This window comes from Eurosta solidaginis, chromosome 3 (genome assembly GCF_040869045.1).
Source record: "Eurosta solidaginis isolate ZX-2024a chromosome 3, ASM4086904v1, whole genome shotgun sequence".
NCBI classification, from domain to species: Eukaryota; Metazoa; Arthropoda; class Insecta; order Diptera; family Tephritidae; genus Eurosta; species Eurosta solidaginis.
This window is the reverse complement of record NC_090321.1, coordinates 142,876,717-142,902,668: the sequence shown is the minus strand read 5'-3', so window position 1 is coordinate 142,902,668 and position 25,952 is coordinate 142,876,717. Positions and strand designations below refer to the sequence as shown.

General features: G+C 41.5%; 1 pseudogene; it reads right to left on the bottom strand.

Annotated features, from left to right (window-relative positions):
* Nucleotides 1-8,071: 8,071 nt before the first annotated feature.
* Nucleotides 8,072-25,665, bottom strand: LOC137246015 (DNA repair endonuclease XPF-like; annotated as a pseudogene).
* Between the last annotated feature and the right edge of the window lie 287 nt (nt 25,666-25,952).

The following is a 25,952-nucleotide window of genomic DNA, read 5'->3' as shown; positions in this document are numbered from 1 at the left end:
GTACCAAGTCGCCCACCGCCGGCTGCCACTGTCTCCTACGTAAATTATAATGCCTTGCCTGCTCCGCTGATGCTTGCTGTTGTCTACGACGTGCTACCTGATATAGCTCTTTCATTTTCGCCATCTTTTCACTGAGAACCACCTTCTCCTCGCCTGTGCCAAATGTTTGCTCATCGTAGAGGGCGTGGGGGATCCTTGGTTCCCTACCCTGTACCACGAATGCTGGACTGTAGCCTGTTGACTCGCATACGCTCATATTCAGTGCTAGTGTCATCTCTGGCAATAACTCATCCCATGTCTTATGCTCCTTCCCAGTGAATTGCGCTATCATCCTCTTGATGTTACGATTCGCTCTCTCCGTCGGGTTCTTTTGCGGTGCGTACGGTGCCGTTAGCTGGTGCTTTATGCCAGCCTCTTGTAAAATTTCTTTAAATGCCTGCTCGTGAACTGTGCTCCATTGTCTGTTATTAGAACTTTTGGTGCGCCAAATCGTGCCAAAATCCTCTCTCTCATTCCCCTCATCAGATTCTCCGTCGTTGCTTTCCCACGTCCCTGAACATCCCAGGCCAGTAATACCGCATCATTGCCCGCGCGATAGATTTCCGTATCCCCATGTGTCCTGCGCTTAGTGTGTCATGAACCTCGTTAAGCACTCTTCGCCTCTCCAATGTCGGCACGCATAACTTCCATGGTAACGCATCCTCACCATCCATTTGACTTCCAATTCGTGTGTATAGTCTTCCTTCCACTATGACGTATTCGGGAAAATTCTCTGGTGTCCTCGTTACTTCAGCCATCTTTGACGTGTACCGCTAGCAACTCAAACTGTCTTCATGTGTCGTAAGGCTACCCAGTTGTTCCTCCAGTGGTTGCCTCGACAGTGCATCTGCGACCACGTTAATCTTACCCTTCCAATACTGTACTTCGAACGAATACTGCTGTAACTCGAGCGCCCATCTAGCGATCCGGCCTGACGGACTTTCGATCGTGTTCTACCATTTCAAAGCTAGGTGATCTGTGATCACCGTGAAATTGTCCCCTTCTAAATACGGTCCATTTTCCTTATTGCCCACACGATTGCTAAACATTCCTTCTCAATTCGTGAGTAGTTCAACTCGGTTTTATTCAAACGGCGGCTAGAATATGCTATCTAGGATTGACAGATTTTTATTTCGGGTTACCGGGACCAATCTCAAATTTGAGCCAAATTTCCGGGATTTTTAAAAATTTCCCGGGACATTTGAAAAACAAGAAATACCTATATATTTGTATGGGTGGCTCATTCGGCGAAATAATTTTTTGATAGAATTAAACTTTTCAGACTCATTTATTTATAACAAATATTTTTATGAAACAGGCTAACAATTAATACCTTTACTGTGTTTAATGCGAATTCAATTTTCTATGGCGCATGGACAGATAGCTCATAGAAAATGATGTCAAAAAGCTGCAACTAAATTTAAAACCTATTTTATTTTGACTATGACTATGCGCCTATGGATTCATTTTCCAAACGTTATTTTAAAATACAACACTTCTCCCATGCAAGATGAATATTTAGGTGTGAGAAATCTCAAACATTGACAATATTCAGAACCACAGTAGGGATGAATTTTTCTTCTTTAAAGAGTTGCATGCAATATGCTAATGAGCTGAATACAATCGAAGCCGCAAATATGGCCATGCTTCGTAACAGATTATAATTTATTAATTTTGATATTGTGAAAATGCCGGGACATAACATTTCCCGGCGGGACACTTTAAAATTTGTGAAAAATACGTGATGTCCCGGCCAACACGGGACATTTGGCAACGCTAATGCTATCACTCGTTTCTCGTCATCCCACCCCTGTGTGAGAACTGCCCCGAGACCATAATCGCTCGCGTCCGTCTGTAATCGAAATATTTTAGTAAAATCTGGGTAAGCTAGTGCCGGTGCTCGTATTAGTGCATTCTTCAACGCTTCGAATGCCGCCTGTTGTTCTTCGGACCATTTCCACCTACTTCCCTTCTTCAACATTGATGTCAGTGTGTGTACAACTTGTGAAAGGTCGGGTACGAACCTCCGGTACCATGAAACTATCCCCAGAAATCGCCTTAACTCTCGTATGTTGTGTTGTGGCGTCAGCTCCTTGATAGCCGCAACTTTGTCGGGATCCGTGTGTATTCCTTCCTCGCTGACGACGTGGCCTAGATATTTCAAACTTTTCTTTAAAAACTCTCATTTCTCTGGGTTGATATTCAGATTCGCCCCCCGTAGCCGCCGAAATACTTCTCCTAGGTGCTTCGTGTGCTCTTACAAGGTTGTGCTGGTGATGATGATATCACCCAGGTAGGCAAGCGCATTTGGTTCCAACTCTGGGCCAATAACACGGTCGAGTGCTTGCTGAAACGTAACCGGAGCGGAATGTAGACCGAACGGCATCACTTTCCATTGATACAACCTTCGGCCGGGCACGGTGAATGCTGTATACTTCTTGCTATCTTCTTCCATCGGGATTTGCCAATAACCATTTTTGAGGTCCAGACTGCTGATAAAACGCGCGCTACATAGTCTATCCAAGATATGTTGCATTCTTGGGAGTGGGTACGCATCTGGCACTGAGTGGCCGTTGAGCTGCCGATAGTCAACGCAGAGTCTCCATTTGCCGTTCGTCTTCCGGGCTAGAACTATTGGTGCACTGTGTGGGCTGTGAGATGGTTCGATGCAACCTTTCTCTATCAGCGAGTCTATCTCCTTGTTTATGATCTCCTGCATCTTTGGGTTCTTAGGGAAATACCGCTGTTTGATTGGACGGTCATCTCGCATCACTATCTTATGCGTGGCAACGTTGGATACTCCTGTAATCTCTTCGAAAATCTGTAATTCACGCTTTAGAAAGGTACTCACCGCCACTTCACTCCTCACGTCTTTCTCGATAATTGTGCTACCTTCGTCCTCCATCATGGTTGTACACGTTACCATCTCCTGCGCTCTCTCTTCTGCTCGTAGCATTATTGTTTCGTTGCCACACCTCGGCTCAAATTTAGCCCAGATAGTCTGTCCCGATCACCACGCTGTCGACTAACCCAGGCAGAACTAACAACTCACTGTGGTGTACTTGATCCCCCAATCTTGCCTCTGCGTCCACTGCCTCCGCTATCCATGCTGCGCTGCCATCGCCCATCACCACTCGTGTCTGTATCTTCTTGTACCTCCATGCGTCTATTTTCGCCGCAGTCTCCTCGCTGATGAAACTTCGTGTCGCCCCCGTATCTACTGACGCCATGACTTCTTCTCCATCCAAGGTTACTGCAGCCAAGACTCGCCCTTGCGTCTGCCTAACTGTGCTTACTGGGTACAAGGTTGGGTTTGTTGAGACGCCACCCGTCGGTACCAATGGGGGTCACTGCCCGTTTCCCTGCTGTCCACGACAGCAGTCACGCGTGACACCCATGTGCCTAGTGTCCGCTTTCCCGCATCGCCTGCATGCGTCCCGTGCCCATCGATGGGCCCTTGGTGTGGTATCGTCGCATGCTCTGGCGTGCTCGCTTGTCGTTGCGCCTCCGGTCTCCGATCTCCTTGTCTCTCATCTTCGTGCATATAGTGATAATGCTCGGCTGGCCGTCGCGGAACAAAAGGTTTCGCCGCTGGCCGCAGCGGTTCCTTCTCCGGTATGATGTTCTCGTAGTTCTCGGTCATGCTTACCAGTTCCTCTAGGCTGGTGAACTCGCTCCGTTTGATGTGAAACTGGTACTCTCGTCGACAATTTCTGTAAATCCGGTTCAGCTTCTGCTCGTCGTTGTAGTCAGCGTGACTCATGAGTGCTTGTACCGATAAAACGTAATCTTTAAACTGCTCACCTGCTCGTTGCATACGCTGCCGGATCTCATCATCTAGCTGCTCAAAATACCTCGAGCTCAGGAAAAATTTTAGAAAGTCCTTCTTGAAGGCTTCCCACTCTTGCCACTGCCTGTTGTTGTTCCGGTACCACACCAAGGCCTTGTCCTTCAGCAACTCAGGTAACGCTCGTGGGATGGAATCGCGACCAACTTCGTAACTGTCAGCCAGCTCCTCCACCCGCTTAACGAAACTAAGTGGCTCTTTACCGCCGTCGTACTTCAGCCCCCACTTACGTACTTGGTCCATTACGTTGGACCTTGACCTCCAGTTCTCCTTCAGACTACCCATACATTGCAGTGTATTCCAAGCAGAAGTTTCAGCCATCATGGAAGCAAAGAAATCTGTTTTTTTAGCGACAGCCAGGCTGCCATAAAATCTCTTGGCTCATATTCGTTCAATTCTGAACTAGCACTAAACTGTCGCCGATCTCTTCAAAAGATGGCCCAACAGCACCGTGTACTCCTCACATGGGTCCCTGGACATAGGGACATCGAGGGAAATTGCATTGCAGATGAACTTGCAAGGCTGGGTACAACCAGGTAGATTCTTCCTGACCAAAAACGCTTAGGTATGCCCCTGGCCACATGCAAGATAATGCTAAAAGAACACATTGTTATGATCTTCGTTGACTGAGTGTGCGATAGGTACATTCACGGACAAAAGAGCAGCAGTGCTTGTGGCAAGGTGCGATGACCACGGCGTGTGCACTGGCATTTAAGCCCGGAGATTCAGCTTCGTGGATTCTTACAGCACTGCTCTCCCCAGTCAAACAGGATAATTTATTTTGCACGCTGGAGATATTCAACTAAAAAGAAAATATAAACCACAAAAAAAAAAAAATAGACAAACGAACTTGCATGCCACACTTCGCCAACTCGATACACCTTATACCTCAACTTACCTTTATGCATGGCACCTAGTTGTTGCAATGTTTAGTGGCTGCCTCTGTACCCGCCCTACCATTGGCCTCATGGATGTTATTGATGCCCCGTTATATTACCACTAACCTCCCATGTCACCAGTGTTGCCAGGTGATGAAAAAAAAAGAAGCTAGATTGGCAAAAAAAAAAGGTTAGAAAAAGCTAAATTTAGAAAAAAAGGAAGCTAAAAAAGGCCAGAAATTTTTTTGGTTAATTCATTAAGTTTTTTTATTTTTAGTTTACACATTTGTAAATAAAAACTTATAAACATAACTTCTTGTTTCAAAACATATCAGGCACATTTTCCTTGACTAGCACATGGAATTACTTTAAATGATTGCATATGTGTATATACATAAAAAAAATATTACAAACTAGTTATTTATATTAAATATTCCCCGTCTGAAGAATCAGAAGAGCTTAAGTCTGCGTATAAAGTTTGGCTATTTACCATAGATATGAGATCATCGGTAATGAACAAATGCGTGGTGGCAACGGCGCGTACCCACGTATTTGTTAAATAATAGTTAAGGCGAAAAAAGGGGGAAGAAAATAAAAACACCAAAAGGATTTCGTATTAATAAAAAGAATTCACAAAGTGCTTTTATTTATATGAATACAACAAGTGTTAAGAAAAGGTTTAACAAATGTTGTGGAAAATGATATATATGTGATTATAATTTTGAAAAGTTGAACTTACGTGAACGGGCGATTACGTGTTCCTTTGCTGGCTGCTGGATTAAAAGAGGACGAGACTCTTTTCCACATGAGCCGATGAACCCACGATACAGCTCCTTCGTTGGGTTTCCCGGCAACAAAGTTGCTGTACCGCGGGCTCACAGCGGTAAAAATCTAAGATACATACGTACCACCACTCACACATGCCTGTGTGTATTAGTACAAGCATATGTAGGTGGTAGTAAACGGAGGAAAATAACTAAGGAAATTATGTTACGAGGGAGGGGAGATATATTTAGGCCTGTGGCCTAAACATACCGGCCCCCTTGCCGTAAGCAACAAAGAAAAAATTAAAAAAAAGGGATGCCACGTGATCGCACGTCCAGTAAGGCGCTGTAACGAAAGAAGGCAGTGCAGATGCGGACTGCAAGCACTGCACGCCAGATGGTTGACCTCACGTTTCGCTCTCCTGTGGAAAGAGAAAAGAAGTTATTAGATATACGTACGTGGTTTTAAATTCCGTGCTGTAATTACTTATTATTAGGAAAAAAAAACTCCTATTTTTGGCAGGCTCCTGAGACTACCAACCCGAATACGGTCGGTTGGGTCAGGAGACCGCCAACTGTTGTTGCTGGCGTTCCGCTCACCATCATTTCGGCGTATATATCTGCGGCGAGTGTAAGCCGAATTGGCGATGAGCGGTAGAACTGTGGGTCGGCCAGCCGCATGAATTGGAATGGAGCGGCAATCTTTGGATCTACATTTGATGGCGGACTCAACCGATAGTGGCTTGCAACAATGCTGGCTTGAGTGGTCAAGTGTGTGGATGACCCGAATTTCCCGCGAAGGATTATTGTGCATTGCCCTGATCCTTGACGCTCTAACTGTAGGTCGCGCACCAGCTCTGCATCGACAATTGTACTTGTGGCGCAGGGATCGACTATAGCTCGAACCAAATGCAAGTGGCCCCGCGATTCGATCCGTACGACGGCAGTCGGTGCGATGGGCACAAATGGTCGCATGATGGGTGATGGGGTCGTTGTCTGGGATAGGCGTCCCGTTCGGAAGCCGGCTGGTACGGCTTGTAATAGCGCTCGTCTACTGTCGACTTTGCTCGCGTGACTTTGATATGGCGCGGTTTTGTTTCGATTTTGCCTCGTTACGCGTTTAGCTGCTCTGGGCCGACCATGGGCAGCGTTTCCCTTCGATGATGTGGTATGGAGTTCGGTGTCCTGCTGCCGCCAATTGTCTTGTTCTTGTCGTTCTTTCTTGAACTTTTCCGCCTTCCGTTCATGCTGTAGCAGCGGCCGAAAACTACGCATCCCAAGATTGCTGGTTGAGGGGTTTTGTTCGGCTCTAGCCATTTCTTCTTCCAACTCTGCCTCCTCGACTTGTTGGGCCCAAGACTTAGTTGGTCCCGATAAGTGGATCGACAACTCGTCGTCCGATTGGCTGTCGTCGCCGACGACAATGGTTTCTGCGCGTGCAGGGCGTTGGTCCTCGAGGTGAAGCGTAGTATGGTGCTTCTCGTTACACCTTTTGCATCGATATTTACTTTTGCAGTTGTCAACGCGATGAAACGGCGACAAACAATTGGGGCAGTATTTATGTAGTAGGACAGCCCGTAACCTTTCTTCGGGCGACTTGCTTCTGTACTCCGCGCAGAGCCTCATACTATGGTTTCTACCGCAGAGCTGGCAGGCGACGTCGAAGCGCTTGGCGCCCCCCTCTGACTTGGCCAATAGAGTTTCGTAGCGGGTCATGATCTGAAAGAATGTTGATATCATTGATCATGATTGAGGTTGGCGGAATGTTGTTTGGGTGGCGTAACCAAAAAAAAAAATTATCTCTAATATATTATCCAAAAAAAAACATTTTATTGAAATAAAATTTAATTGAAATAAAAAATTAAAGGCCATAAGTCAATACTTATGCGCGCAAAGAAAGGAAGAAAGACTGGATTTAGCACGCATCCAAGCGATGTGGCTGTTGCTTTAGCGCCTTTAGTACATTTTATAATTTATTTTATGTCGATAGATGCCGCCGAAGTAGTCCTAACAAGTTATTTTTGAATTGTGGTGAACTTTGTTTTCACAACAAGTGGCCTGCCACCACACGGAACGGTTAGAAACCTGGCTGAAAAGGTATTACAGAGTATCACTTCCACCATTCAACATTATTTTTGACGTGTATTGTCGATAATGTTGAGATTCGTGGAATTAAGTATTTTAAATCTCGACCAAATGAATGATTGATCGAGATATGTAATACGCGACATGTGTTGCGTGTAACAACGCGTAAAGCATAATGTCGGTAACACAGTGCATTGACAGTCAGAAATGGAGTGTAGAGATTTTGACTAGCAGATGTCGCTCTTCCATTTCCTGAATGAAAAAAATGTCATTCATTTAACACGCGGCGGTGAGTACACTCATAGACTTGGTTATATTTTTATTAATTAATTGAGTTTCTTCTTTTCTTTCCAGATTTTCGCTTCATGGAAATATGTATAAACGGCCTTTTCGAATTATATAGCATATTGGGATTATTTGTGCCATTCAATTTGACACGAAAATATGTTGGCTTTATATTACTCCCAAGAAAATATGTTTTTGCTTTCTATTGGTTTGGCAGAATAATGTTGCATTTGTGCACATTGATTGTATAAGCGTCCGGGATTTAGTGAACCAATTAAGTCGGGGATTGATTTGCGTTCAACACAAATATCTGTGTGAGTATATAGTCGCCAATCGTGATAGTAACTTGTTGCACCTCCATGCCTCGTTTATGTATTAAACATGGCAGATCAGAACGGAATTCACGCATATCTACGATAATTTGGCTGAAACAAAAGGTATGAGGCTCGCTTGACCGCCTGCTTCACGACCAGCCGCATTAGCCGCGTCCACGCCTTCAGTTTCTGCATAGGTTCTATACAACATGAAAGCTTCATCTGTTTTGCCATCTTGGTACTCTGGTATAACCATTACACGCTTCGTTGTAATAATCATTCTAAATGCTTGCTTCTCACGTCGCCAGCTAGTCAAATACGATTGTTCTTCTACGGTGTGCGCATGTAAAGGGAAGGATACATGCGTCCGATCTTTCGGAGCGCGCCGTTGACGCGCTTCCCATCTTTCCAATTGTCTTATTGCGGCCACATTACAATGATACATTATAACATACTGTGGTTGTATTTCATCGAGTATGCGATTGAGTAACATAACACCCTCTCGTTCTGGTTTGAATGTTTGTATGCAGATTAGTGGTTGTTTACGTGCCGCCACAGCCGCAGTTATATCCAGGTGTTCTAGATGTGGAAATGGCTCGAAACCGAGGTATCCATAATAGAGGTCTCCGTAGCCCCGCTTGCATTTGCATCGGCGCCAGCATAAGTTAAAGTTTCGTCAGCATCACTTAATTGTGTAATAGTTAGCATATAACTTTCTTGAAAATATTTTGCTGCAAGATCTTCATCACCATTAGCATCAGTCAACAGCTGCGTCAGCTCATCCATAGGGGTGCTTTGTTCTGAGTCCAAAGCTTCATTCTTTCGAACGTCATTCTCTTTCGCATTTGGTTGAGTGCTATTCCTCTTTTGTGTGCTTGTGTTTTTGCCGCTGAGAGTTTTCTCAAATTGCGTTAGTGCATTTACCATTTCCTTAACTTATAGCAATCAGCTAGTTTACCGATTGGTATCTCATGCTGCCTTGCAGCAAATAAGAGAAAGCGTTCACCACCTTGTGTGAGAAATAGACGCAATTGAAGGCAGGTACGTGTATCATGACAAAGCATTACGACTTTGGGTGGCACTTACGCAGTCGGGACGTGAACCTTTCATCTCGCCCGGTATTTCAACTTTGAGTATTTCAGCTAAAATTTCCATTTGGGATAGGGTTCATGTTCAAACTCACCTTGCGCATTGTAAACGCGCTCTCTGGTTAAATTGAATATTTGCTCAGCTGAATCTCAAAACGTCCAACCCAAATTACGAAGCGCATACTCTGTAGTGTGATAACGTTTGGTTAGTGCATACGCGGCCACTGCATCATGATATGTATTGGAAATCATAAGATTGCGTAAAATTTTAAAATCAGCTACTATCAATGTAGTCTGCGAATTCAATTGATGCCAAATACAATCCAGTTGCGCTTGCTGTATATTATGAAATTTTTTGTTATACAATTCTCTACTGTGATCTCTTCCAAATCTTCCGGTCTGTTTATACGCTTAATTTCACGCACTAACAATTCATTATATTAAGCAGATGTGTTTGTATTAGCGTCATGGGAACAACTCAATAGTTTGTGCCTCATGAGGCTTCAGTGATTGTTGTACAATAGCATGAAAACGCGTCCAAATAAGTAATTGTTTTACAAACAGATTACGCATAGTGCACTCAATATGACTAAATCCACTTGTGAAAGCTTCGGCGCTGTTGGAAAATGCTTTATAAAACCAGTTTTATTACTCATACGATACGACACGCAAAGCAAATGCTTCTTGACAGGATTCAATAATGGTGTGTGCGCGTAGCACAACGATGCCCGTTATTAGCTCACTGGGTGAACGACGCTTTAAAAGATCAACCCCTAGAATTCGTGTGCCTATGAATTGAATGCCGTCTTCCAAGTAAACGCGTTCTCTGTCCGTAACTGTGTACGCTACTTCATGTACATATTTCTGTTCCAATTTAGATTTATAATAATGATCCTCCCAATCTGAACAATTCATTACAAGCACTAAATTGCCTGGATCGCTGTACACCTTTAATATATTTGTAAGTACGCTATCGTAGTGCAAACCCTTTGCGCAAACTAGCAAACCATCAGAGTTCACCATATCCAAAAAAAATCAGCTGTTCATACTCAAGCCTTTGTACATATATCCTTATTTTGGAGGTATTCTTCAGCGGTCACGATATTTGCTAAAGTTTCATCATCGTCTTGGAATCCAGATTCCTCTTGATTTGTAATGTTGTAAGATTTGCTAACCTTTTTTATTACACCGGCAATTTTGAACTCATGCTGACAGTTTGTATTAGATTAAAGATACAAAAATATAATTAAGTAGAACTAATGCAAAATTTTGTGATGAAACTTGACAACTTGAAATGGGCCTAATATAAAGGAAGTAAAATGAGGTAACTGGAAGTGTTTACGTTCTAAAGAGCAATTTGGTTTCTTTTTTAATCCAAAATCTTGCACATAATGGAGCGCTGTCGAAAACAGGTTCCACGACTGAATTTACATTGCTCAACCGAACTCAATAACTTATTCGTCAGCTTTCTATCGTCAAGCGATCTTTCACCACTTTTCTATATGCCATCGCTTTGGCATACGTCATACGAAGGCGAAACTTTGGGCACTTAAAAACGGCCTGCTATACCGGCAAAACGCTCATAACCATTGACAATTGATAAGGTGCTGTTGCAAGTTGTGCTGCTAAACATTCTTTATATCTAAGTGCCGACCAGGACAACGCGCGCTAGAACCGGAGGTAGCGGGTGTCGATAGAGCCAAGTCTGTCCTACATTTGCCGGTGGATATCACACAAAGGAAGCGTAGGTGTGTATAAAATTACATCTTGGAGGTACTGAAGGCTTATTAATATAATTATATTCTTTTTTTCTGAGGGAATATTGTGTAATCAACATGGCTAACTCATACAACTCTTTCGCTATTGCCCGACGATGGCAACGTACCAACGTCAGAAGCTGCCGTGCTGCATTATGAAATACAAGGAGCGGTTGAAGAGGGACGCTATTATATGGATATCGTTCAGGTGAGTAGTAGTAAATGACGATTCGAAATCTCTCGCGGTAATGAGCCATAATGTTGGTCAGATACGCCATCATCTCGTTGCAAAGATCCTGAGCCAGATTAATTTGTTGATTTCTTGCCTTTTACATGCTCTCTACGCATAACTTTTTCCCAAAAATTAGAAAAGAACCATGAATTTAAATAAAATGGCCCAAGTCGGGCATGCTTCAAATTGACCTCAAGTTGTTAAGTTACCCGAGATGGGTGCAGCTTTTCTTCTTTTCAAAAATTCTTTATCCCGATTTACTGAAAGAATAAGCGAAGTCAGCGATGCCAAATTCTTTAGTAGGCTCCAGGGGTTTAGCTACTCTTTTGAAATGATTCTCAAAGCATACTTAAGTTGAAGATAGATGGATAGATGTACGTATGAGTAGGGTTTGAAAATGCATTTTATTTGCTTAACTATAAAATAGCGTCTGAAATGTTTATTTTGATGCTTAATACTTCAACACCCAAGTCTCCCGGTTCTAGTATGTTCCAAATAGTTTGCGAAATTTCTTTGGTTGGAATGCAATGCGCATAAAGGATAGTGTGCAGAAATCTGAGTTAATACCCTTTTGTGTTAGTCACTTTATTTTAGTTTAATGTTCCGCTTTTAATTGTCTTATGTGGAAAATATTAGGATATTCAAATTGGGATTTAAGTTATTCGGACCTGTTCTCCGGAATCGAAAGTATTTAGCCCATTAAGCACAGATCATTACATTATTTTCCCCACAAATAAGTTTTATTAAATTATTCATTTTATTTGGAAGATTTATTACAACGTTTTGCTGGACTATTTGTTTATTTAGTATAATAAATCTCAATTTGAAAACTCCGATCAAGAAATGTCCCACCCAAGCAAAGCGATTCCGGTCGAAAGCAAGCCGACGTGTTCTCAATTTCGATCGATCGATTCTTTAGCGTTTTTTATGCAAAATTGCAATTGTCTTGTTGCCTCTGCATTTCCGAAAACCATGGGTGCTGGCATCTTGCTCAAATTTTTGCACAATATTAATTTAACTAAAACCAAAATAAATAAAAACAGCTGTTTCGCTTTATTATCGACTCGATATGAAAACGATACGAAATCAGCTTCGAATCGATTTGTTTAAATCGGAACTGAGAACACCAAAAAGAAATCGACTCGGAATCAACTCCGCCTGACCTTTCAAAGCGAGTCGGAATCCAGAACAGGCCGGATTGCTATTCAGAACACCACCTTGTGTTTCTTACAGCCAACCCAATATAAACGCACGCAAGTAATTTTCTGTCAAAAAATGTCTCATGTACATACAAGTTATATGAGAGCAACCCAAGTTGAATTTGCTGCGTGAAAACCTAACTCGATTTCCAATTTTTGTTCTGCGTGACATTTAGATTCGACGTTTGCACACATGCTTTACATTGTCGCAACGCATGCTTATTTGGGTTAGGGCAAAGAACGCCGTGCGGTTTTATTGGGCCGGCTTGTTAAACATTTATTTGCACTTTTAAACCTTGACGACGTGTACCTTAATTTTATATTCGAAAATACTTTTAAGTTCGAATGTGTGGTTCATATGGCAATTGATGTTTGGGGTGTGATTGCTAATTCAATTGTATTCTGGGGCAGATATTGAGTCTGCGTTAGGGTATGTTGGCCTTGTTCAGGGGAATGAGAGCAGGGTTATCGGTGTGTTGGCCTCGTTCGGGATGAACGAGAGCTGGGTTATTTGGAATAAAGGGATATGAACTATTAAAGTTCATTTTCCTTGTCGTTGGGCGGAAGTAGTACCAATTTCGCGATTGGTCTCGTAATTTGTCCCTTCATTGTATGAACGTCAACAACACGTACACGGTTATCGGAACCTGGGTGTGTGTTGACGACTCTCCCCATTTTCCACTCGTTCGGTTGTAGGTTATCCTCCTTGATGACGACTAGGTCCCCGGGTTTTAAGTTGGATTGTGGATGTTTCCATTTATACCGTTTCTGGATCTCGGTGAGATATTCCGATTTCCATCTTTTGCAAAAGGTTTGATGAAGGGCTTTCATCTTTTGCCATCGGTTTACAATTGAGGCAGGGTTTTCACTACAATCGAGTTCAGGTGGAGCTAAAAGATGCCCGCCTACGAGAAAATGGCCTGGAGTAAGCGGCTCCAGGTCCGATGGGTCGTTGGATGAGGGACTTAGAGGTCTCGAGTTGAGGCAGGCCTCAATTCGACATAAGAGGGTTGTAAACTCTTCGAGAGTATATTTATGATCGGACGCGATCTTTTTAAAGTGGGTCTTAAAACTTTTTACCCCCGCTTCCCACAAACCTCCCATGTGAGGAGCGCTTGGCGGTATAAAATGCCATTCTATAATGTGATGGCTATATTTAGTCAACGTTCCGTCCCTTGCTTCACGCAGAAATGCTTTAAACTCGGATCGTAAAGATCGAGAAGCTCCGACAAAGTTAGTACCATTGTCGGAGTAAACGTTTTTCGGACAGCCTCGTCTGGATACGAATCTGGCGAAGGCAGCTAGGAAGGACCCGGTACTAAGATCGTTTGTCGCTTCTAGATGGATGGCTTTCGTCGAAAAGCAGACAAACAGGCAAACGTATCCTTTCGAAATTCGACATCCCCTCCCTCGGTAGGATTTTATATCGAATGGTCCTGCGAAATCTACCCCAGTGTTAGTGAAGGCCCTAGTAAAGGTGGTGCGCTCTTTCGGAAGGATCCCCATAAGTTGCGTTTGCGTCCGCTTCCTGTAAATAGTGCAGACTTTACAGTTGTGGATAACCGACCTTATCATGACTTTAACGCGTGGGATCCAGTACTGAGTGCGGATATGACGTAGCATCAGCTGGTTCCCTCCATGCAGGGTGGTCTCATGAGAGGATTGGACTATAAGTCTGGATAACCTGCAAGTATAAGGAAGAATAATGGGATGACTTTCATTATGGGACATGTCTTTCGATGCCCCAGTCCGCCCCCCAGTTCGAATGATGCCTTCCTCATCTATATATGGGTTCAGGGGTAAAATCTCACTCTTCCCATTTATTAGATTTCCTGACTTCAAGTTTGCGTACTCTTCTTGATAATGTTGCCTCTGGCATATTGTTATCAATCTTCGCGTTGTTTTTTCTATTTCGTCAGGAGCGATCGAATGAGAATCCCTTTTGAAGGAGGATTTAGTTTTTGGGTGCGTATTCTGGAAAAACCGAAGAATATAGGATATAACCCGCAAAGCCCTTGGTAAATCGGAAAACCTATCTAGAATATCAAAGTTATTTTTCACCAAAGTTGCATGAACTTTCACCCTCTTTTCCTCCATATTCGTATTGTAATCTTCTTCTTGTGTTGGCCAATTTTCGTTGTCTTCTTGTAACCAAGAAGGTCCCTGCCACCACAAAGAATGTTCGATTAGATCCGAAGCGTAGAGGCCTCTGCTCGCCAAATCTGCAGGATTTGACGCGGAGTCTACGTGCCGCCATACCTTGCCTCCTACTTTATCGATGATTTTAGTTATTCGATGTGCCACGAACGTTGACCACGAACATGGTGGTTTTCGGATCCACGCCAGTACTATAGTCGAATCTGTCCAAAGGGTTACTTTAATGTTTGAAAGTTGCATATTTTCTATGGCCGACTCTATAATTTCTGCAAGTAGGACTGCGCCGCAGAGTTCCAGTCGTGGCAATGATATGGTTTTGACTGGGGCTACTCTCGTTTTGGCTATCAACAGGTTGGTGAAGACTTGATCCTTTGTTTGCACCCTCAGGAAAACAGTGGCGGCATATGCTTTTTCAGAGGCATCGCTGAATCCATGTATTTCGACATTGTCCTTCAATGTATAGTGAACCCATCGCGGTATGCGTATATCGTTGATCTTTTCGTAGTCCGTCATGAATGATTGCCACCGATGTAGAGTAGTTTCAGACACATCTTCATCCCAGCCTGTCCCTTCCAACCAAATATTTTGCATTATTATTTTGGCTACAATTACGACTGGTGCCAGCCAGCCAAGAGGGTCGAAAAGTTTTGCGATCGCAGAAAGTATTGACCTTTTTGTTACGGCGTGGTTATTGTCAAAGGGTTTCGCTGTGAAGTAAAAGTAGTCGAAATGGGCGTTCCACCTGATACCGAGTGCTTTTACCATGCTGGTGTCTTCAAACTCAAGAAAATCCTCGCTTAATAGGTGTTGCTTCGGTATACCCTGTAGGATTTTCTTGCAGTTGGACGTCCATTTTCGCAATGGGAAACCTGCCGATTGCAATGCCAATGATATTTCGTCCCTTGCCTTGATTGCAATTTCGATGCTGTGTCCACCGGCGAGTACGTCATCAACGTACATGGAATTTCGCAGTATATCTGCTGCCATTGGATGCGATGTCTCCACGTCATCAGCTAGTTGGTGCAGCGTTCGAATCGCAAGATACGGAGCACAATTAACCCCAAAGGTTACCGTTTTCAATTCATAAATGTTAATTGGGTTTTTGGGGCATTTGCGAAATATGATTCGCTGATATTTTGTTTGGTCTTCATTGACCCATATTTGGCGATACATTTTCTCTATGTCGCTGTTAAATACGTATTTGAACAGCCGCCAACGTAGTATAAGAATTGTCAGGTCGGATTGAAGAATCGGACCTGGATATAAGGCATCATTTAGACTTTTGCCATTAGTGGTAGGACAAGATGCATTAAATACGACTCTGACTTTTGTCGTTGTACTTCCGTCCTTTATAACAGCATGGTGAGGTAGGAAGTAACAGTCATTTGAGTCTGGCGAAATATTGCCTATTTGTTTCATGTGCCCTAAAGTTTCATATTCGGATACAACTCTATTGTATTCCGTTTGAAGGACTGGGTTTTTCGCAAGTCGTGTCTCGTTGCGATAGAATTGAGAGCACGCACTTCTTAATGAGGGGCCTAAGTTAAACTCTTTCCTAAAGGGTAAGGAGACTACGTATTTGCCATCGCTGTTCCGAACTGTTGTGGATTTGTATAGCTCCTCGCAGTAAGTGTCATCGTTATTGATGCTCCTTTTCTTTGGAATTTCCTCTATCTCCCAAAAAGCCGCCAATTGTTTATCTAAAGTGACCTCATTGAAATATGAAACTAGGGTCTTATTTGTATCAACCGCATCTGTCCGGCCTGTCAAAATCCAGCCGAACACCGTTTCCTGTGCTATTAATGTGTTTAGCACGTCCTTCCTGATACCGCCTAGCATAATTTGGGGGTATATGTCTCCGCCCAGAATTAAGTCGACTGGCTCATTGACAAAGAATCTTTTGTCAGCCAGTACTAAGTCAGGGAATGCTTGCCTAGTCATTGCGTTTATTTGGCAAGTTGGAAGATTCCCTGTTAATTGTGGTAAAACCAGCATGATCGTATTGATCTCGATTAATGGGTCTGTTGGTGACCGCAATTGTATGTTGCACGCTTCTTTTACTTGTGCAGACATTGTATTACTGATGCCCGAAACTTGGGCATGCAGGCGTTTGGATGGCAGATTAATTCTGCGCTTTAGTTTCTCGGTAATGAATGAACATTCAGATCCCGAGTCTATTAGGGCTCTCGCCGAATAGTCAACACCATTAAAACGAATATTGACCTGAGCTGTCCCTAGTAATACCCCTTTATTTGTGTTTGCGAAACATGAGTTCACATTATTAATCGGAGCGTTTTCTCTTTCAGCATTGCGTCGTCTTTGAGCTTCCCGTGAGGTAGACGCTCCTATAGTGTCAGGAGTATTTGTTGGTTTTGGCTGATTCGAAATATGAAGCAGCGTATGATGTCTTAAATGACATGTGGCACAGTTCATTTGACTGGTGCACTTTGTCACCGAATGGCCAGCAGAAAGGCAGTTTATGCACCCACGGCTGCTCTTAATTTGTTCAAACCGTTTATTGGGTGTTAAACGTAAGAACTTTTCACACTTTGAAATTCGATGTGCAGGACTTTTGCACATCTTACACGTAGGTTTGGCTACTGTTGCACTTGCCTGGTAGGACCCTAATCGTTTCGACGATGTATCTGCCGAGGAACGAGAAGCATGTGGCTTAGAGGGTTTTGAAACCGTATCCCCTCTTATATCTACGACAGTTTCCAACGTTTGGAATCTGCTGGATAAGAATTTATCCATATCTGCCCATTTTGAAATTTCTGTTTTATTTTCTATGGTTTGTTCCCATAGAGCCAGTGTCGTTTCTGGCAGTTTTGTGGAGCACAAATACGTTAGAATTGCATCCCAGTTTGATATGTCAATCTTGTGACATTGAAGCGCTGAGATACAATTGTTTATTTCACGTTGCAGTTTTTTAATGGAGCTACCGCATTCGCTCTCAACTGCTTTTAAACTAAAAAGAATTTTTAATTGGGCATTGACCAAGATACGTTTGTTTTCGTATCGGTCACATAAATTTTTCCACGCTGTATCGAAACCGTCTGTTGTTAAGGAACACCGTTCCACTATCTCTTTGGCCTCCCCTTGAGTTTTTTGCCTTAAATAGTATAGTTTTTGCACTGCATGGAGTTTACTATTATTAATATATATGGCAGTGAACATGTCCCTAAAAGACGGCCATGAAATATAGTCACCTTTGAAAATATCCGTATCACATGCTGGCAGGCGCACATGATATTCCATGTTATCTGAGACATCTACTTTCTTATCTTTCCTTTCAAAATTTTCCAAAAGCTCAGCTATTACCGCCTGACACTTTAGGAAGCTGAAATAGCACATTTTATGCTTCTTCTTGATAGCCGATAAGTCCTTTGAATCAAGCTCTGATGAACCTAAGAGCTTTTCGTATGTCACCTTCGTAGCTTCCCACAGAGTTTTTAACTCATCCCTTTGGTATATTAGGGAGTGTTTACTGTGTTGTGAAGGTGACATGTCGTTGAAGTCATTTTCATACTCCGTCACTGCATCTGCTTGGCGTGTATAGGTATCCATTATATGAAAATTTATTGAAATATTAATTGATTAATTGCCTTTGCAGAGAGTATTGAGTGAAAATGAACTGAAACGAAGGACTGTGTTTGAGAGAGATCTCTCGAGAAAGTGGCCTCGAAGCTTGCGAGAAAGCTAGGAATTAATTTAAAGAATGTGCAATTTTCGTGGTGGCAACGGCGCGCACCCACGTAATTATTCAAAGAATGCTCTAATGCAGATGTGCCAATGACTTGTGTAAGCCAATAAGTAATGGCTAGTGAAGAAAGTGGTGTTAGTGAAAAAATAAAGAAATGTATGAACGTTCGTTATGGACTTTTTGGTAATTTAACCAAGGGCTGTGATCTTTTGTATCACAAAAAATTAGATCAGTCAAAAACTGATTTGTGTATTGCCGCAAGTGAAAAATACAAATAATTCAATTTTTAAAAAATTGAACAGGAAATAAGCCTTTTGGCCACCCAAACAACAACAACAATATATGTGTATGTAACTAAGTGCACTTTGTACTATAGCACCAAACTAAATTGCAAACGTATTGCCCGTGTAAATAAGTGCAAGTGATTTTTATGTGGAAGAAAATTTTATTTAATTAAATGTGCGCCTAAAATAAATTTACAGGTTTCTGAATAAGCAACCTTAACAAATCGAATTTTTGTGCAGTGGATTAACTTAATTTTTTCAGATAAATCCTGCAAAGGTGAAAATCGAAAAGTGACGCAAATCGGTGTTTGAGGTTATGTTAACCTTTTAGAGCAGTGTTGTGCTACCTTGAGCTGTGTCCGGAAAATCTTACCGCTGGTGGGGGATAGTTCCGGATAGCCACAAGGCGTGTTGCACAAACTTTAAATAACTGCGTTAAGCGCCTTTTCCTATTTTTGCACAAGATGAGACTTCTCACTTCACGGAAAAAAAAAACAAAATCACTTGCACTATTACATATAAAAAAGTCACTTTGTAATTTGTAATTTTATTTTGTGAAATTTTATTAAAAGTGAAAAGGAAAACCCTACCTAGCACGGAATACTTTCAACCACGTACCTTTATTAATTCGTTGATCCGGAGTACTCGAATGTGAATTAAATTTTGTTGTTGGATGTTTCCAAAATGTACCACCAAAATGTACCACCAAAATTTATCAGTTGTTGTATATTGGATATAAATCGCTGGTATCACCAAGAAAGTTGTATTATTTGCTGTTGAAATTTTTGGTTTTTCCTGTGTATTATCACTTCCTTGCTTTAATGCCTAGAGAGTTGAGTGGACTGTAATTGTGTGACTGGTTCTCTTTACCGGCGCGGTAAGGACCATGAACAAATGCGTGGTGGCAACGGCGCGCACCCACGTATTTGTTAAATAATAGTTAAGGCGAAAAAAGGGGGAAGAAAATAAAAACACCAAAAGGATTTCGTATTAATAAAAAGAATTCACAAAGTGCTTTTATTTATATGAATACAACAAGTGTTAAGAAAAGGTTTAACAAATGTTGTGGAAAATGATATATATGTGATTATAATTTTGAAAAGTTGAACTTACGTGAACGGGCGATTACGTGTTCCTTTGCTGGCTGCTGGATTAAAAGAGGACGAGACTCTTTTCCACATGAGCCGATGAACCCACGATACAGCTCCTTCGTTGGGTTTCCCGGCAACAAAGTTGCTGTACCGCGGGCTCACAGCGGTAAAAATCTAAGATACATACGTACCACCACTCACACATGCCTGTGTGTATTAGTACAAGCATATGTAGGTGGTAGTAAACGGAGGAAAATAACTAAGGAAATTATGTTACGAGGGAGGGGAGATATATTTAGGCCTGTGGCCTAAACAGGTAATTTCAAAATCATTGCAACATTTAGATAAGCGTTTTAACGAGCATCTAATATTAAGCAGCGCATTAAGCATTTTAATTTTTAGTTTGTTCCTTAATTTAGTTTTCAGAATTTTCATGCCACTAAAAATGCTTTCAACCTCCGCGTTACTGAGTGGTAATACTAAAAAACTAAATATGAATTCGAGAAGTTCTAAAAAAGGAGGTTCGTTTAATGCATTTTTACGTTACCGGACTTCCGACCAAAATTTCATGGTGAAGTGTACATTTTTCCATTGTATAGTTATAAGTTTTCGCCACTGCAGCTCTATTAATGCTATTTGACTTGAAGAATAACTATACTTCTCTTTTTATACCTTTCATGAAAATGAAATGGTATATTAATTTCGTCACGAAACCCAAAATTGTAAGTCCTTAAAGGAAAATAGATGGACCCACCATTAAGTATACCGAAAGAGCTGAGTTGATTTAGCCATGTCCGTCTGTCTGTCTGTCCGTCTGTCTGTTTGTATGCAAACTAGTCCCTCAATTTTTGAGATATCTTCATAAAATTTGGCGAGCGGGTGTATTTGGGTGTCCAATTAGACATTTGTCGGAACCGGCAGGATCGGACCACTATATCATATATCCTCCATACAACCGATTTTTCAGAAAAAGAGGATTTTTGTAATATCTTTCTCAATTTAACAGATTGAAGCTTCAAACTTCACCATATAATTTCGTATATTGCACATATTGTTGCCTGAAAAAATTGATGAGATCGGTCGTATATATAGTATATATCCCCCACAACCGATTGTTCAGATAAGAAACTTTTCGTAATTGCTGCCCTATTTTAAGAGCTAGAGGCTTCAAATTTCAACGAATGCTTACGTATATATCATATATTGTTGGTTGAAAAAATCATACAGATCGGTGGTATATGTAGTATATATATGGTGGTATATATAGTATATATATGGTGGTATATATAGTATATATATATAAAGTATATATATATATTTTCGCAATTTTAGCCCCATTTTAACAGCTAGAAGGTTCAAATTTCTCCAAATGCTTACGTATATGGCATATATTGTTGTCTGAAAAAATCATAGAGATCGGTTGTATAGATAAGAAACTTTTCGCAATTTCTACCCAATTTTAACAGCTATAAGCTTCAAATTTCACCGATTGCTTACGTATATAGTATATATTGTTGTGTCAAAAAATCATAGAGATCAGTGATATATATAATATATAAATGATGGTATATATAGTATGATGGTATATATAGTATATATATATTTTTTTTTTTGCGATTTCGGCCCCATTTTAACAGCTAGAAGCTTCAAATTTCACCAAATGCTTACGTGTATAGCGTATATTGATGTCTGAAAAAATCATTGAGATCGGTGTTATACATAGTATATATCTCATACAACCGATTGTTCAGATAAGAAAATTTGCGCAATTTCTTCCCCATTTTAACAGCTAGAAGCTTCAAATTTCACCAAATGCTTACGTGTATAGTATATATTGTTGTCTTAAAAAATCATTGAGATCGGTGGTATATATAGTATATATCTCATACAACCGATTGTTAAGATAAGAAACTTTGCGCAATTTCTGCCCCATTTTAACAGCTAGAAGCTTAAAATTTCACCAAATGCTTACGTATATAGCATATATTTTTGTCTGAAAAAATCATAGAGATCGGTGGTATATATATTATATACTTCATATAAACTGTCATTTTTGCCCCTTTTTTACGGATAGAAGCTTCAAAATTCATCAAATTTCATCAAATAGTTACGTTTACGTCATATATTTTTGAAATTCGTGATTCGTAGTCATAGTTTTTACATTCAGACCACAAAAAACGTGAAGCTTTGCATCCTCACACAAAGTACCTACCTATTTTTTATTTTATATTTACCTTAAAAATCGTTTAGATATGTTCAAATTTCACCAAATGTTTACGTGTATAGCATATATTGTTTTCTGAAAAAATCATAGAGACCGGTGGTATATATAATCTCATACAACCGATTGTTCAGATAAGAAACTTTGCGCAATTTCTTGCCCATTTTAACAGCTAGAAGCTTCAAATCTCACCAAATTCTTACGTATATAGCATATATTGTTGTCTGAAAAAATCATAGAGATCGGTGGTACATATATTATATACCCCTTATAAACTGTACTTTTTTGCCCCTTTTTTACGGCTAGAAGCTTCAAAATTCATAAAATTTCATCAAATAGTTACGGTGGTATATATATTATATACTTCATATAAACTGTCATTTTTGCCCCTTTTTTACGGATAGAAGCTTCAAAATTCATCAAATTTCATCAAATAGTTACGTTTACGTCATATATTTTTGAAATTCGTGATTCGTAGTCATAGCTTTTACACGCAGACCACAAAAAACCTGAAACTTTGCACCCTCACACAAAGTACCTACCTATTTTTTATTTTATATTTATCTTAAAAATCGTTTAGGTATGTAGATTTGTTCACTATATATTTCTTATCTTATACATCCGATTATTCGGAGATTACGAATGGGATAAGATTATTGTTCAGCCCCATTCATGAAAGGTATGAAGTCTTCGGCACAGCCAAAGACAGTCCCGTCCTTACTTGTTCAAAGTAAGAAAATACATCTGGCTTTGAAACTTTCAACGAATTTTCAGCAGAAAAAGAATTAAACCCTTGTAGAGAACTCATATTATTCGGTATTAGGTGTTCACAGGAACTATTGAAATTGCTTTATTTTAGAAATTACTAAAAATACATTCGGAGTAAAAAAGGCTAGAAAAAAGTCACGAAGCTAAACCCAAAATTTCGAGGCTAAAGGCAAAAAAAAAGGCTAAATCTAGCCTCGAAAAGGCTAACCTGGCAACACTGCATGTCACAAACCAAAGTAAAACAAAATTATTCACCCATTATTAGTTATTATTCACAAATTCAATGCATTATATAAGTTTGTTTAGTTGTAGCCTAGCTGACCTGAACTTAAGTCACAAAATCTATTTTGATTTTAAACAAGAGAAAGTAGTATGAAAGAAAATATATAAAAAAAAATTACACGGTAGAACACTAACCATTCCTGCGTGTACACTGAATAATAGCCGTGTTTTTTAACACGCGCGTATACGTTTCGTTTGCGCGTGTAAAAAAACGCCTATCTTCGCTTACACAATGCTTAGGAGACCCATCTAGCGGCTGTGGTTATACAACTAGCTACAGCAACAGGGTGTACCGAAAAGCGGAGACGCAACGCTCTGATGGCCATAGGGTATAACATATAGCTGAATCAGTTGCGATGAATTGTGGACACACATAGAATACATAGAATTAGTGTAGAGGGTGAAACAAAGACACATATTTCAGTTACATATGAGTATAATGCGTATTGAAATTTAGTAGGACAAAATTTATGCGCAGCAATTTCAGAGGTGTATTTATAGTTTGTCTCTTAGCAGTCAATATAAAGTTTAAGCGTAAACGGATATACGCGTGTTAAAAAACACGGCTAATATCTTGCCACTAAAAATTAATATACATATTGTAACGAATTTACTGCAAATCCTCTTATTTTCTGACTGATAGCTTAAATGAAACTGATCTATTGCCCGACAGATAGCGTGCTTAACTGAAAACTGCTCATAGCGCCTCTACCGCTGATGCTTTTATACTCTGTGATTTCCTCGTGGCATATTCTAGGCGCTTCCAGAATTTACTTAGTTAGTTATAAATTTCTCAGCTACAACTACAGATGTATAATTTTTATAGCTTCCCTCATACCCCATGCGCTTGTATGTGTGAGCGACACTTCCACAATCACAATTGCATACCTTTAGGAGCATTTCAGATAAGATATCTGCATGCGCTTGTGCGTTGCTCTCAGCTGCGTGCACCTACATATGTGTAGTCATAATTATTGATTCGTTTATGTAGATATATATTGATTGATCTATGGATGTGCATGCAAGGCGCTGCTTAGCATCGGCTTAGAGATGGCAGAACCCCTTAGTTTTGCTAATATTCGTAACACTGCCCTCCACCTAAGTCTGATCGTCCCGATCAGACCAATCTCTCGATCTAAACGCTGCTAGCATCTCCAAATGAACCACCCTTCTATTTCGTGGTTTCCCAATTGTTTGTATGCGGTAGATGGTGTCACTGATCTTCTTCACAACTTTGTACGGGTCTTCCCAACTGCACCGAAATTTGGATGGAACACCTTTCCGCCGGTGAGGGTTGTATAACAGAACCAAATCTCACGCCAAGAAACCTTGTGAGGACCAAATAAAACACCATTAATTTGGCCCACACAAAACGACCACACAACATATTCAACACAGCTTGCACACAACAGCCAGTCACAAAAGGCCCTAGCAACACGACAAACTAACAAGTCTCAGCAACATGACTAGTAATCATAACACTTAATAGCAACACAACAAACTAACAAGTCTCAGCAACACAATGAGCGTTCGCAACATTTTATAGCAACACGGTAACCATGGCAACGCAACCATTTGAGCTAGCAACAACAAACACAACAGCTATAAAAGGAGCGACACAGCAGTACAGGAGTTAGCTAGCACGGAGCTGTGGTCGTGACCGGAGCTACCAGTGGAGCGTCCCTCCAAGGTATCGGTTATACCACCAAACACCGCTTGAGACTTCGTAAGCAACGGCCCTGCCACAGTAACGCGCACCCGCGAATAGGTGACATCCGCCCGCCTGTGCCGACGGTGACCGCACCACAGCAGACCGGAGCCACCAGTGGAGCGCATCTCGAAGGTATCGGTTGTACCACCTGAAGAGAACGTTTCATAGGAGTAAGTCGTGGCCTCAAGTGGTGAATGTGTCGGTTATACCACCAAACACCGCTTGAGACTTCGTAAGCAACAGCGCTGGCCGCAACAGCGGTACGCTAACATACAACGTTGGCCGCAACAGCACTACGCAAACATACTACGTTGGCCACACCAGAGTCACGATAACCTACGACGCTGGCCGCAACAGCGCTACGCAAACATACCACGTGGGCGACACCAGAGTCACGCTAATCTACGACGCTGGCCGCAACAGCGCTACGCAGGCATACTACGTTGACCGCAGCAGAGTTACGCAAATACACGACGTCAACCATACTAGAGTTGCACACACGCACGCAGACGCACCGACATAAGCCGCAGCAGAGACAGCGCAGTCGCTAGCAGTTCGAGAGACACGCCGACACAGGGCGTCACAGAAATACATTTACACACACCCAGGCAACGACCAGCAAGGCGTCCTAACGGGACGATCCTAACGGGACACGAGGACCGTTAGCCCACCACTAACCATAGAGCAAGCACAAAGCGAAGCGAAGAATACAAATACATCTTTCTTTTATTACATTATTTTCATTATAGTTATAAAATATATAGAGTTAAGAAATAAAGTGAATTTTATATGAAAACGATTTGCAAGGTGTCCCGAATTACAAATTTATTGTAAGTGAACCTTGGACACGGCGAGTATACCCCAAGCACTTATTGAAGAAACACCGGGCAGGAAAAAAGCTTCGTTACAATTGGCGCCCGAGAAGGGACCCCGCAAATCGTCCAACGTCACAAGGAACATTCCTGACTAGAAAGCTAACCATAAAATGGTCGACTAGATTGATACCACGTGGTTAGACAACATTTCCAAGGAGCAGCTGATATCCATCACACAGGAGCTGGGTATCGAGCACACTGGCACCACACGAGAAATCCGAAAGCGCATAGCAGCACTGGCTTCGAGAGCAAACGTGGACTCGGAATTACGCGGAAAATGTTTACCCCTAGAAGCCGCTTATAAGGAAACTAGAGACACGAGTAATTTAAATGAAGTTAAGACACCGATTCCATCGAACGGAGGGGGCACCA